Consider the following 14,102-nt stretch of genomic DNA (forward strand, 5'->3'; position numbering starts at 1 on the left):
CTCATTGTAAACACGAAGACAAGACGGCAACTGATTTTCCAACCTTTGACCTGAAGAAAAAAGGGATTTGAAAACACCGTGCTCGTGCTCAGAGCGGAGTTGAAAAAGAGGGTGATCTTTTAATTCTAGAAAATTCAACTCAAACAACACTGCAGTTTAAAATAACACTTCTAGTAATTTACAATTATAAATGGGCCTCATACCCTTACGTCAAAGCCCTCAACCTGTGTACGTAATGTTTTGACTTTAAGAGCCAGTATGGTTATCTCCTGTTTAAACCACGCTATCATGGGACAAAGCAAGACGCTAATCAAACACAATCAGAAGAATATCGTCTATCTAACGCACGAATGTCGCACTTCGCGTCGTAAAACCAGACGCAATGTCTGTTTGAAAACAGAAGCTTCAAACTTTTCAGGCCTTTTCCTCAAATAGGACTTTTTTTAATAAGAAAAACACACACTCACTCCAATATTCTCAGCTTCCACTGTGATTGTGTTCTTGTCTCAAGCAATCCCGACTGCTAAATAGCCTCAAACCATTCACGTTAACTTAAAACGTAACAAAAAACACTTCTTGGAGCAATTAGCCTTCTGCCGACATGTAATAACAGACAAACGAATAGCATGCAGGGTTAAATGTAAGAAAAAGAAGAAATTTGAACTCACCCTGCTTGTGAAAATGCAACGCCACGTGTTATGGAATTCTTATTGTTATAAATGTGGTTGTTTTAACATTAATTTCCCAGCTATTTCAGGAACCGGAAGTAGCCGTCCAACACACAGTCCTAAGATTGTCCTGCATAAACTTTGAAGAATTTTGATGTAACAGGTTTCTCCTTACCGTGGTTTGAGCTCTCTGTGTGTCGAACGGGATTGCCAGCGGCTCCGGACAACAGCCGCGTGTATAATCTCTCCCGGTGCAACGAGAATCACGTCAGGGGTCATTCCAATTGTTAACTGTGTTCTTATTCTCAGCGTCCAGGAAAAGAAGCTTAAAAAGGAGACTAAATGGGTCTCTGGAGGTTCAAAATTGGTACTTTGATTAATAAAAAATGCGCGGTAAAGTCACAAACAGGATATGGTTCGACGGGAGAGAAAGTCTGCAGCTTCCTCTCCCACTGTCACTATCCGATCTGCAGCTCTGCCCGATCTGCTGTGCGCATGTGCGAGATGGTCCGCCATATTGGACAACGCCGGACGGCAACCCAAGTAGGACAAAATTGACATCTAGACTGTCTGAACCATTCGCAAGTTTTTACATGTGACAAAATATGCATTGCGCATTCGCAGTTTTTACATGTGACAAACGGTGATTTGCAGAGTTTTTACATGTGACAAACGGTGATTTGCATTGCATCTGACAGAATGAAGGCTTTTGCATCTGACAGAATGAAGACTTTTGTGTTTTATTACAGAATGAAGACTTTTGCATCTGACAGAATGAAGACTTTTGTGTTTTATTATTTGGGGTTAAGACAGAGCCTATCATACTGAATACATATTAGAGCAAATCTCTGTTATCAGTCCTTTTCTTCAGACTATATTGCTAAATTTGAAAGAGTCCTTACCAGCTTTGGAATTGTGTGTATATATATATATATATACAGACAATTCCATATATATATACCTTCTCCTTCTGCCATATCGTCACCCTTTGCAGTGATTGACTTGAACACTGAGAATGTTTTTATGAACTTCAGACATTTTCATATACAAATGTGATCATACACCAACACACATTTTAGAGATATACATTTTTCACACACAACCATTTACTAAATTAAACCATATCCCATCATAATACGAGCAAATAAGAAGGCACAGCAATAAATGTGTGTGTGTGTGGGTGGGGGGGGGGGGGGTTAAGATCCAGGTCCAATGGGGGCAGAGGGGAGAGGTGGGAGAGAGTTCAGCATCCTACAGGAAATGTCATTTGCATGTAATATTATTTATTCATATGGAATTATATAACTGGAGTTTGTTATCCTTTAATTTTGCTTGATTAATTAAAAAAACAGAAACACAAACATAAAAAAGGGGTCATTCAGGAATACAATTATATTATAAATAATAATAAAATAATAAATTATATTATAATATTGAATTAAATATTTTTTTGTATAGTATTATTTCATTTAGAAAGGCAATACAAATACAATAGAATAAAAATACAATACAAAACTTGGGACAGAGCTAAGTAACTGATCAGTTAGTCACAACACAAAATAACAGGAGAATGAGAATTAATTACCTTTTATTAAAGTTCGATGACGCACGGCGCATTTGATCTCGCTCATTTTTAGAGAGGTCTGTGTGAAATTCACCTTCAGACATGTATTCTCTCAAATTGTTGTAAAACACTAAAGTCTTCATTCTGTCAGATGCAATGCAAATCACCGTTTGTCACATGTAAAAACTCTGCAAATCACCGTTTGTCACATGTAAAAACTCGCGAATGCGCAATGCATATTTTGTCACATGTAAAAACTTGCGAATGGTTCAGACGGTCTAGATGTCAATTTTGTCCTACTTGGGTTGCCGTCCGGCGTTGTCCAATATGGCGGACCATCTCGCACATGCGCACAGCAGATCGGGCAGAGCTGCAGATCGGGTAGTGACACTGACACTGGCCGTGCAGTCCTTCCCGCTTGCTCGCTGTTCGCTCCTCCTCTCTGTGAGCTGTAGTGACGTAAGGGACTTCCCCTCGTTCGTCTGTGTCCGATATCGCGTTAAACAGAGGATTTCGACATTTTACATTCATTGCTTACTTCCACACATGCCTTTTCTCCTCCTTATCTCTTTCATAACTTTATATGTAATACATGTTAACGGCGTCAATAGCCACTTTAATGATACTAATGGGCAGTAGTCCCGGATGTCGTCATGAAGGATTTTCAGAATAAAAGCTTAACAACTGGTTGTGCACAAGAACTTCTGGTTTTTCAGTATAAAACAGCATTTAAACTGACGGTATGTTTAAGGTACATTATGCTATCAAAACATTGATTTTAATTTCTAACATTAGGCATCCTCCGTTCAGGTTTCCCAACAAGCTGTTTAGATAAGGCAGACTGGCCCGGGCCTCGGCCCTATTCCTCCGACCTCGGCCCTGTTTCACAACTTGACACCATACCTGCGAATTTACCGCAGTTCCTCCAGGGCTCACACAGGCACTCACGGTCCCTGACGCAGCGAGCGGGTCAACACAGTTGGGATGTACATCAGTAGAAGAGCCGGGGGGGCTCGCATCCTTCACCAACACCGCACCATCCTGGCCATCACCCTGAGCGCTCCGACAGGTAGTTTCAGCGTCACTTGGTAGGCCTACAGCCAGTCCTACACCATGACTCGGCTCCAACTGGCGTTCTACGGCAGCAACTCTGCTGTCCATGGTCGCAGCCACAGCACGCAGGTCCTCACCGATATCTGCCTGAACTTCCACTACGTGTCTTAATGCGCAAACCTCGCTGTGCAGTCGCTCCATCTTGCTCAGCAGGTTGGACACATCCAGGTTGTTAAACGTAACAGGCGGCAGCTCATCCAGGTAGTGGGAGACAAAACGGGGGATGTTTTCACCGCATTCATTTAGCACTTTTAGGCAGCTTTTAATATTGTTTGCATCCTTCTGGTTGCCTTTAAAGGCCACACACACCGCTGCTTGGTTTCAGGACAGAGTTCAAACAACGTCTTTTTAGAAGTCTCGATCCATTCGGAATCGAAGGTGTTAGAGGCTACAAGGACTAGCTCGTCCTGGGTCATAGTTTTAATTTTAACCGCCAGGAAGTTGAGTAACTCATCCTCTACAATAACCAGGCCGTCAACAGTCTTATATATTGTAGGTTTTAGTCGAGGCCGGTGGTTTGAATCGGGAGCTACCGAGCCACAACACACACCATCAGCCATCTTGTATCTCAGTGTAAGCTGCAAAAAAGTGTGACTCACGACATTCCTGTACTCCCTATCGCTCACTCAGGTAGGTTGTTTCTTTTCTTTTGTTAATTGAAAATGAAGAGAGGATTATTCTACTAGCAAATATACAGACCAACCAAAAGATTGTGTTTATTTGAATATGAGTCATCGTGGGGTTAAGTGGAACACGGTTACATGTGTTTGCAGTTTATAATAATTAGGAGCAGCTAATGCCTTTGGCTGAGGTTCTGTTTGATTGCTGAAAGCGGCACATTTGTATCTAGCTCCGTGTCGGTGTAGGTGTTCTAATAACCACAAGGGAGTAAACAAATAAATAGCACGCATTTGTTTATTTTACCTCACGAAAATGCAGCTAAAATTGTCTGGTGTTCAAAAGGCCGTGTTTCTGGTTTAAAGACACGCTGTTCAGTTACACAGAGAGATCTGTCATAGAATGTTTTCCCCCCCTCAGATTTTCATATTTATGTGAAGCTCTGGAATATGTCACGACTTCTCTGTATACTGTGCACCAGTGGAGGTAGACAGGTGATAGAGCGGAAGTCAGGTGTTGTGAGTCTGCATGTTTACTGTGAAAATAGTTAAGCATTTTATACAAATGTGTCCAAAAAGACATCCTCCCAATCCCCAGAAATTGCAGATATAAAAATTGGGATAAATCTTTCTGAAGTGCTCATAACTCTCGTTTTAGTCTTTCAGTCAGACCCCCTTATCCTGAACAGGGAGATGACCTTCTTTTCACAAGCCACCAGGACGAGAGGACGAGTTTGTCAGATTAAATATGCAACAGGCTGCATTTGTAAAAGCTACAGTAAAAATATTTCAGAGCAAGTTCTAATCTGTTCAAAATGGCTCCTTTGGGATGAAATCTTTGTGTGTCAGTGAGCCCATCAGTTAAATACGAATCAATATTTTATTATGGGTGTAAGTAGAGGGATGTCAGCTAATTTGTAGCTCCAAACAAGAGCCTCAAAGGACAGGGCGATGACACACAGGAGTTTGGAGGACCTGCCAAAGAAGGCCTCGTAAATCAGATAATTCCACAACACATACATTAGTATAAATTTGCAGTTCATGGGGGATGAAATTGCTTTGCATTCCCAGAAATGCCACGGTTGGCAGGGCATTGCAGATCTTGGTATTTCTGCCAAAAGATAAACAACAAGTTGTTAAATGGGGGCTGACAGTATGAGGGCTTTTCAACAGATACAGCGAGCCAATGAGCAGTTCAGAGGCACTGTCTCTGTAGAGCATTCCCAGGAAATACACAGAGCCATGGGGTAGATTCCACTTGTTATTTCACTAAGTAGTGTAGGTGGTCTGACATAACAAGCCTGTCGTCCTACAAAAAACGACCATATAGGCTGATTGTTCATGCCCTCATTACGACCCAGAGACACGTTTTAAAGTGTATGTTGTTTCTTACACGACCACTAGAGGTGCTCTAGTGGTCGTGTAAGAAACAACATGCGATCGGCCCGTTCATTGCAAACGCTCCGGAGGGACATTTATTCACAAATAACCCTCTCTGGAAAATCCTAAATTGTGGAATAGTTTGGCCATTAAATTGCTTTTTGATTCGATTTCTGGCGAGAAGTGTATATTGTACTCTTAGAATCCACGTCCAGTCGATGTGTAGGATCTATAGTTTGATAGATATTACGAAGATGATTTGAGGTCTCGCCAGGATAACGTGTATGTAGCTTCCATGTAAAGTTAGTGTGGGGTGAAAACAGTTTTTCCGGTCTCGAAGTTTTCATCATAAAACCGGATATATTCCCCTCACTGTCAAATGATTACACAGTGATATCTGCATTACTCATCCACTAAAAAACATCAGTTTATCCTTGTTAATTACACAATATTGATTAGTTTAAATTGTGTACAATGCTTTTGTGTTTTTAACCTTCGATCAGAGAAACAAATAGTTTTTTCGGAGTTTAGACACTACACTACCCAGAATCCCCAGCTATCGTTTGGGACTACAACATCCGCCTTGCTTTACAAACCCCGTGATTAGTCATCAAGCCCTGTGATTGGATGTTGGAGTGGCAGTGCGACAAGGTTACGCTGAACGTCAAACAGCTCTATGGAATGGAATGGAACCACGGCAGACTTTCCAAAACTGGAATTGGACGGGTCCAGCGCCCCCCCCCCCCCCCCCCCCTCCCGACGTTTTCGTATTTCCCACAATTAGAAGTTGCCAGTATTAAACTGTGTACACCCTGGAGGTTTAGGGGATACGAAAGACAGTGGTGTTATCACATTTATAACATATAATTAATAAATGGGTGAATTAATATACCCACATGACACCTAAGGTCAGAAGAGCTTTATTTAACAGCTGGTCTTATGTAGGTGGTCTGACATAACATATCCAGGAAATACAGTGAGTGGTTTTGGGGGCTGTCAGTTTTGAGCATGCCCAGAGAATACCTACAGTAGAGCAGCGTTGTCAGATGGGAAATGTTGTACGTATTTCAACAACTTCTGACCATCCTACAAGTCTACCAAACTTGTGTTCTGCTTTTTTTTCTAAAGCAAACTAACATAGCTATAAAGCTTTTTGCTGTGGCACATTTTTTAATTAACCATTATGATATCATGGATTCTACCTTCAAATAATGTTAGTATGTTCAGGTTATGAAGTTGCATTGGAAGGGGGAACTGTCTCAGGTAATGAATGGTGGGACTTGCCATGTTTTAGGGGGTAAAGGGTTTTTTCAGCCTGATGAAGTTGTGCAGAGTGTCGGGGGTCTGGCCTGTGCTCCGCTGGCATATGTATCACAGATGTCGTTGACAGCAGCAGAAGAAGAAAGTAGCTAAATCGCTTGGCGTTGCCACCGGAGATTTGGATGTGAATAGATGTGAGTTTCAGTCACATCCGAGCTGACATTAACCTTCCCTGCTGTCCCCTCTCCTGCTCAGATGTTCGTCCATGATGGATGACCTCTCCCTCACACACTCAACACACACACAGTCCTCCCTCCTCATGCCCATTAAGAGCGTATCCCTATAAACGGATTAGGAGGCCAGTAATGGAAAGTCAGGGAACTTGGTGCCATAATCTCCTGCGTGATACCTCTTGCCCTGATCAATCTTTGTTTGGGTGCCTTGGAGGTAGTTGTGAAATGTCATTGGCTGGAGTTTGAGAGGTGAGAATTGTGTGCCTGAGTGGGGTTTGGGATTTTCAATGTCATATGTCGGATTCATTTATCTAACTTGGTTTCAGATTTATATTATGCAATAGCTTGGAGTGTTGAGAGGAGCCATTATTTATTATCTGTGAAGGGTGATGCATCTATGATTTATTCGGTGCTGCAGCAGAGATTGTGCTGGTGCATTATACCATTATTATGGCTTCAAGCGTGACCCAAATTTCCTCTGCCTCTCTTAGTTCGCATTCCTCTCCTCCTTCTCTTCCTCTTCCTTCTACTGTGGCGTCTGAATCCAGATGGAGATCAGACCGCATCGTGTGACTGCTGCTTATTATCAGCCCTAGCTGCACGGAGGAAAATGGGTAGAGAGATAATCAGAAAGAGGAAGAAAAGGGTTATTGGGGGCGAAGAAAGCAGATTTGCATAACACTACACTGCAGTATACACAGTTTGTCTGCTGATATGCTTACATTTAAAGAAATAAACACACAACTCTTACAAATCAGGCTAGAAGATGACAGGCATTAGTTTAGGTCTGTTGCATGGAAGAATCTGCATTTCATATAATTCTTTATTTGCTCTTGTACTGAATTATCTTCAGTAAAAGTCTAGTCAATCAATAGCATTCAGATGAGCCATCTTATCTATGTATGAACATTGAATGGAATTAAAGGTTATTCAAGGAAAGGTACCATTACATTACAACCCTTCAGAGTTGGAAGAAGTACTCCGATCTTGTACTTGAGTAAAAATAGAAGAACCAGAGTGTAGGAATACTCTGTTACAAGTAAATGTCCTGCATTCAAAAGGTTACTCAAGTAAAAGTAGAAAAGTATTAGCATCAAAATATACTTAAAAAAAAAAGTAAAAGTATTTATTCTTCAGATTGGTCCATTTCAGAATAATATGATTACGTTTTGATTATAATTATTGATGCATTTAAGTGTTATCAAAGCTGCATGACTTTGTATACTGCAGGGTAGATTGTGAATTTACTCCAGGTATAACTAAAGAACATTTAAGTGTTGATTATATTTCACATCATTAATCCAAATATGTAAAGTAACTAAAGGTACAAAATAAATGTAGTGGAGTATAAGTACAAAGTAGCATACAATTGAAATACTCAAGTAAAGCACAAGTTTCTCAAAATCATACTTAAGTACAGTACTCGAGTAAATGTACTTAGTTACTTCCCACCTCTGCGGCCCTTCCAAACTTCTCTGAAAACTGCCCCTCGTTCTTGTTCCCTGAACACTGCAGCCGACACACCCCAGGGCGCTGTGCAGGGACACACTGCGTTCAAATTGCCACATTTCTAGTTCACTGCACCACAATCCTGTTGTGATGCTTATCTGACATCCCATCATGGTCTCTTGGTTTATGTCTTTATCGTACTCACTGCTCTGCTTTTGCCCTCAACCAATGTCCTTGCTGTCTCAGGGGGAGTCCTGACACAAACAGGAGCAGCGGGAGCTCCCAGCCCCGTCTTTGTGACAGCTAGGAACAACATTATCTTAGGTGAAAATGAAAGCTAGCTTAATAATAAGTCAATCTAACTGTAGACAAGTACAACATGATGATTACAATTGATTTTGTAATAGCTCACATCCTGAATTGAGCTATTGCTTTAACCCTTCTCTTGCGTTTCGGGTCAAAAGTGACCGAATTACTTTTATTTTAATCATAAATATTGTGTTTTTCATCCAATTGCCTCAATACCTTATGTTATCCTCCACACTAGGCCTCTGAACATATACAATTGATGATCACCACTTGCATTGCTTTTTTAGTGATCTATTCAACAGTGAAACACCCATGATGGCGGTCAATTGACCGCCATAGAAAATGAATGGGTATGAGTGTATTATGTTCATCCTGCAGATGGAAAACATCTACACACACACACACACACACACACCACACACACACACACACACACACACACACACACACACGCACACGTTACGGGAACCTCTCCCTTTCTCGCGCTCTCACAGTTCCGAGCTCTGTGCCACTCGAGAAACACAAACCTCTCACTTACTGTCTCTCAAGCAGTTATATTTGTGCCTTGCTCACATTTGACTCATTGACACAATGAGCAGGCGACCTATTTGGCTATTTTCTGTACGAGGGGCTCTGGACACATTTTTGAACCAGATGAAGAGGAGATAGAGGAAGATGTCTCAGAAATGGAAGACAACAGTGACCCAGACTATAGAGCCTACAACAGACCAGGAAGAGGCCCCTGAGATAGAGGCCCCTGAGATAGAGGCCCCTGAGATAGAGGCCCCTAAGATAGAGGCCCCTGAGGGAGAGGAGTCTGAGGTGACATTCCACAATTTTGCATTGCCAACCATGTGCGTGAACATATGTGAACACACACACACACACACACACACGTTCTGTTATGGTATATTTCTCTTTCAATAAATGTTATAATATACAGTAATGTAAAATAAAGTTAAAGTTAAAGCCTTTTATTGTCATTATACACAGAGTATAACGAGATTCAGAGTGCAACTCTGTCCCGGTGTAATAAGCACTATCTTTGAACTTACTGCCAAAAATAATATGAAATTCACCCCTGGTGTCATTCTGTCTGTCATCCCTTGATTCAACTTGCTTTGACTGTTCAAAGGAGATGTCAACCATCAAAATTGGATAAGGGGTTATGCAATGCTATTTTGACCGAAAATAGCATGGGAAGGGGGGTTTGACCTAACGCAAGAGGAGGGTTAATAATACAGGCATTTAGTATGCCAGTATGAAAGTTGTATACACATTTTTATTGAAGCATTATTATTTATACTGAGGCAGTTGCTAATGTTTATTAGCAGTTAGCATACTTGTTTACCTTTACTTTTATTAGTATGTTGAAATGTATCAACCCAGTCTCACGGCATTTCGTGTTCACCAACACGATTTGCCCCTTTTTTTCGTGTTGCACAGCACGATTTTAAAAGCAATGTATTTATACTGCCTGCAGCACGTCTTTTTCTCCGGTGGGTCGTGGGAGACCGGAAGCTGTGTGGTTCATAAAAACATGTTCTTACTCAATATCAAGCCACATTATTGCTTTTATTTTAAATCGTATAATTTTGGACTTTTGTTGCCGTCTGTGAGGAAAATAAATGGGGCTCAGAGCCTCAGAATACGGAAATCTGTATTTAAAAAAAAAAATGTCCTTCTAATTCGTTATTCTTTTCAAAATAACACACTGTTATTTACTCACCAATAACACACAATTATCCTTGCTTTTATTTATTGGTTTGATTCCATAATCTCGGGCTTTTTTGGCATCCGTCAGGAACTGAATTTCAAAATAAAAATAACCGGAAACAGACGTAGATCTATAAGGGACATTTCGAGCATCATTGCGATTGTCAACGTTTCTGAGTTTAGGATGTCCGAAGACACTACACTACCCATAATCCCCTGCTATCGTTTAGGACTACAGTCCCCGTAAGGTTACGCAGAGCGTCAAACAGCTGTGTGAAATGGAACGAAACCACGCCAGACTATCCAAAACTGGAATTGAACGCCCCCCAGAACTACACATGCTGGCTATTGTGTTTCGCAAAATGTTCTATGGGACGTCTCTACTGAACATTTTCGTTTTTCCCACAATTAGAAGTTGCCAGTATTAAACACATTGGTGTTATCAAATGTAAAACATATAATTAATAAATGGGTGAAAATCGCTTGTGTCCATAATGCGCAGCATTAATACGCACATGACAGCTCATTGTTACTTTGTAATTCTACTCCACTACAATTCAGAGGTTAACCTGGTATTTTTACTCCACTGCATTTATTTGAGTTACTTTGCAGATTCTGATTAATTATGTGAAATATAAACAACCCTTAAATCAGACTTTAGTTACACCTGAGTAAAATTCAGGTAAGGTGATTGTCAAGTGCCAACAATCAGGAGAGATATTTGATAGTTGGTGCTTGAGAAGACTAAACATGTATCTGCAATTGACATGAATGGAAACGAGTAATAAAGTATATCCATTACTCGTTATTCTCTACTAATAGTTAATTAAAGACATTACATTACATTACATTACATTACATTGCATTTAGCTGACGCTTTTGTCCAAAGCGACTTACAATAAGTACATTCGACCAGGAAGACACAACCTTGAAGAAAACAGAATCATATAAGTATATCAGGTTTCATAGAGCCAACATTTCAAGTGCTACTCAACTGGCTTTAGGTAATCCAGTCCTTTATTGGTATAAAAGTGCTTCGTTAATCGTTCTAACGCTCGAAGTGGAGTCGAAAGAGATGAGTTTTCAGTTTGCGCCGGAAGATGTGCAAGCTATCTGCCGTCCTGATGTCAATGGGGAGCTCATTCCACCATCTTGGAGCCAGGATAGCAAACCCACGTGTTTTCGCCGATGGGAACTTGGGTCCCCTCGCAGCGAGGGCGCAACGAGTCGTTTGGCTGATGCAGAGCGTAGTGCACGCGCTGGGGTGTACGGTTTAACCATGTCCTGGATGTAGGAAGGGCCAGATCCATTCGCAGCACGGTAAGCAAGTTTTTCCAAAGACTGTATATTATGGCTATTTTGCACATCCCTTTCAAGTTTTTCAAAGGTTTATTGACATATCATATACACAACTACGGTGTAGTTATGCAATGAATGAAACACTTGGGTCACAGGTTCCTCAACAGTGCATTACAAGACATCTATCAATATGTGTGTACCTCCACCATTAAACTGTCATATTCTGCACATTTCTTATTCTATCTACACAAGACTATAATTAATGTGTATAATATCAGTTAAAATAAGTGCTTCAACATAGTTAACATGGCAGGAAAGCAATATTTAGACGTTAAGTGCTTTGTCAGGCTTAATATTTATCTGTAGATAGATACCCCCAAAGTTTTTTTCTTATTTAAAAGAAGACCTTAATCTGTTATTTAATGTTTAAATAAAGGTTAATTCGTTTTTCTGTTTTGCACCTCCTCCTATTAATATCTTTGTACATTCTGCACTAAACTGTTTTATTGTAGAGATCACTTATAGTATCTTCTTGATTTTTTATATTCTATATTTATACTTTCCCCCTATGAAAGTATGTACTCTTAATATTTTTTTAATCAAATAAAACACAATAATTCAATAACGTGCTTTAACCACTAGGAGGTGCACACAAGGTACACACAGCCATAATAACTTTGTATTATAAATGTAGGACAATTATGTTTTCGTACAACATCTGAAGATGTGTAGTTTTATGCATGCTTTCACATAATTTTACAGCATATTGCTATAGTATTTCAGACTCAGTATTTACATTCTTACATTCAAAGAAAATCAGTAATATCTTTAAAAACTACAGTCCTTTTATATCAGCTGTGCACCGTTATGGTGTAAATATAACCTATCTGTGAATTAGATCAAATGTAAAAGTCAGCCGAATTAGTGTTGATACTGCAAGGAGACGTATTGTGTGAAGAGAAATTGAAGATGTTGTTTAATTGTTGAATATATTTATGATCCACGTCAAGTATTCAGTTTCGGCGGCATTTTCTCAGTTTTTCCAAAGGTCTTCTCATCAGGGCTCTATAAATATAGAACTACGGCAGATCTGTAATATACAATGCAGTCGAACCGTGTATTACAATGCCGTTATGTGATGACTTTCAAAGAGAAAAGCAAGAGCACTCGGAATTAAGTATTATTTTATTCTTTTAAAATGTTTTCCGGATTTCATATCATATAAACACCAAATCCCAGCATGCATTGCGGCTAAAACATCCAATAAACGAGCTTAAAACCAAAGCTGAGGATCTTGGGTAATCGCTCGAAATGCCTACGTCTGTTTCCGGTTATTTTTATTTTGAAATTCAGTTCCTGACGGACGCCAAAAAAGCCCGAGATTATGGAATTAAACCAATAAATAAAAGCAAGGATAATTGTGTGTTATTGGTGAGTAAATAACAGTGTGTTATTTTGAAAAGAATAACAAATTAGAAGGAAAAAAGATTTAAAAAATACAGATTTCCGTATCCTGAGGCTCTGAGCCCCATTTATGTTCCTCACAGACGGCAACAAAAGTCAGAAATGATACCATTTAAAATAAAAGCAATAACTGTGGCTTGATATTGAGTAAGAACATGTTTTTATGAACCACAGCTTCCGGTCTTCCTCGACCCGACCGGAGAAAAAGACGTGCTGCAGGCAGTAGAAATACATTGCTTTTAAAATCGTGCTGTGCAACACGAAAAAAAGGGGAAAATCGTGTTGGTGAACACGAATCAATAGATTAAAAATCGTGTTGGTGAACACGAATCAATAGATTAAAAATCGTGTTGGTGAACACGAAATGCCGTGAGACTGGGTTGAATGTATTGTCATCCATTGACTATCTGTATAGTTTCAGAAGGATGTCTTTGCTAGGCTTGCCATTTCAGTTAGATGATGGTGTGTTTCTTGGGGGAGATTTCTAATTTGTGGACACTTATGGCGTGTCTTATGGTGGTTCAGAATATGGTTAGTTTGTTTATGTTGTGCTCCTGCCTTCTTTAATATTCCTGGAAATATTATGGAATTATCTGCATGACCTTTGGCAGGTGATTTGTTTTAATAAAGATGGGCTTTGATCAATCCTTTTATCCACACAAGTTTACCATTATTATTTCCATTTTGCAACGCGTTTTAGCTAGCTTTTCTTGTTACTTGTATCTGTAACCTAGCTCTGCACTAAACAATCAAGACAACATTATCTTCAGATGCTGGAGTGATAATGAAAGTTCAAACAAATTAGACCGCATATCTGTGACATATGATTATTACATTGTGGCAATAAACAAATGAAATGGCTTGATTTGAGCTACCCATTTTAAAATGGCAATTTAGATTACCTAATGTTTTCTTATGACACTTATGTCATCAGTAGGGGACTTCACTGTGTTCAGCTCAGTGTTTCCCCTATACACAAATAGCGGCGGCGCAGGTGCCAGCCAGGTACCAAAAAAACCTGGCTTATTAT

This window comes from Gymnodraco acuticeps, unplaced genomic scaffold (assembly GCF_902827175.1).
Source record: "Gymnodraco acuticeps unplaced genomic scaffold, fGymAcu1.1, whole genome shotgun sequence".
Lineage (NCBI taxonomy): Eukaryota > Metazoa > Chordata > Actinopteri > Perciformes > Bathydraconidae > Gymnodraco > Gymnodraco acuticeps.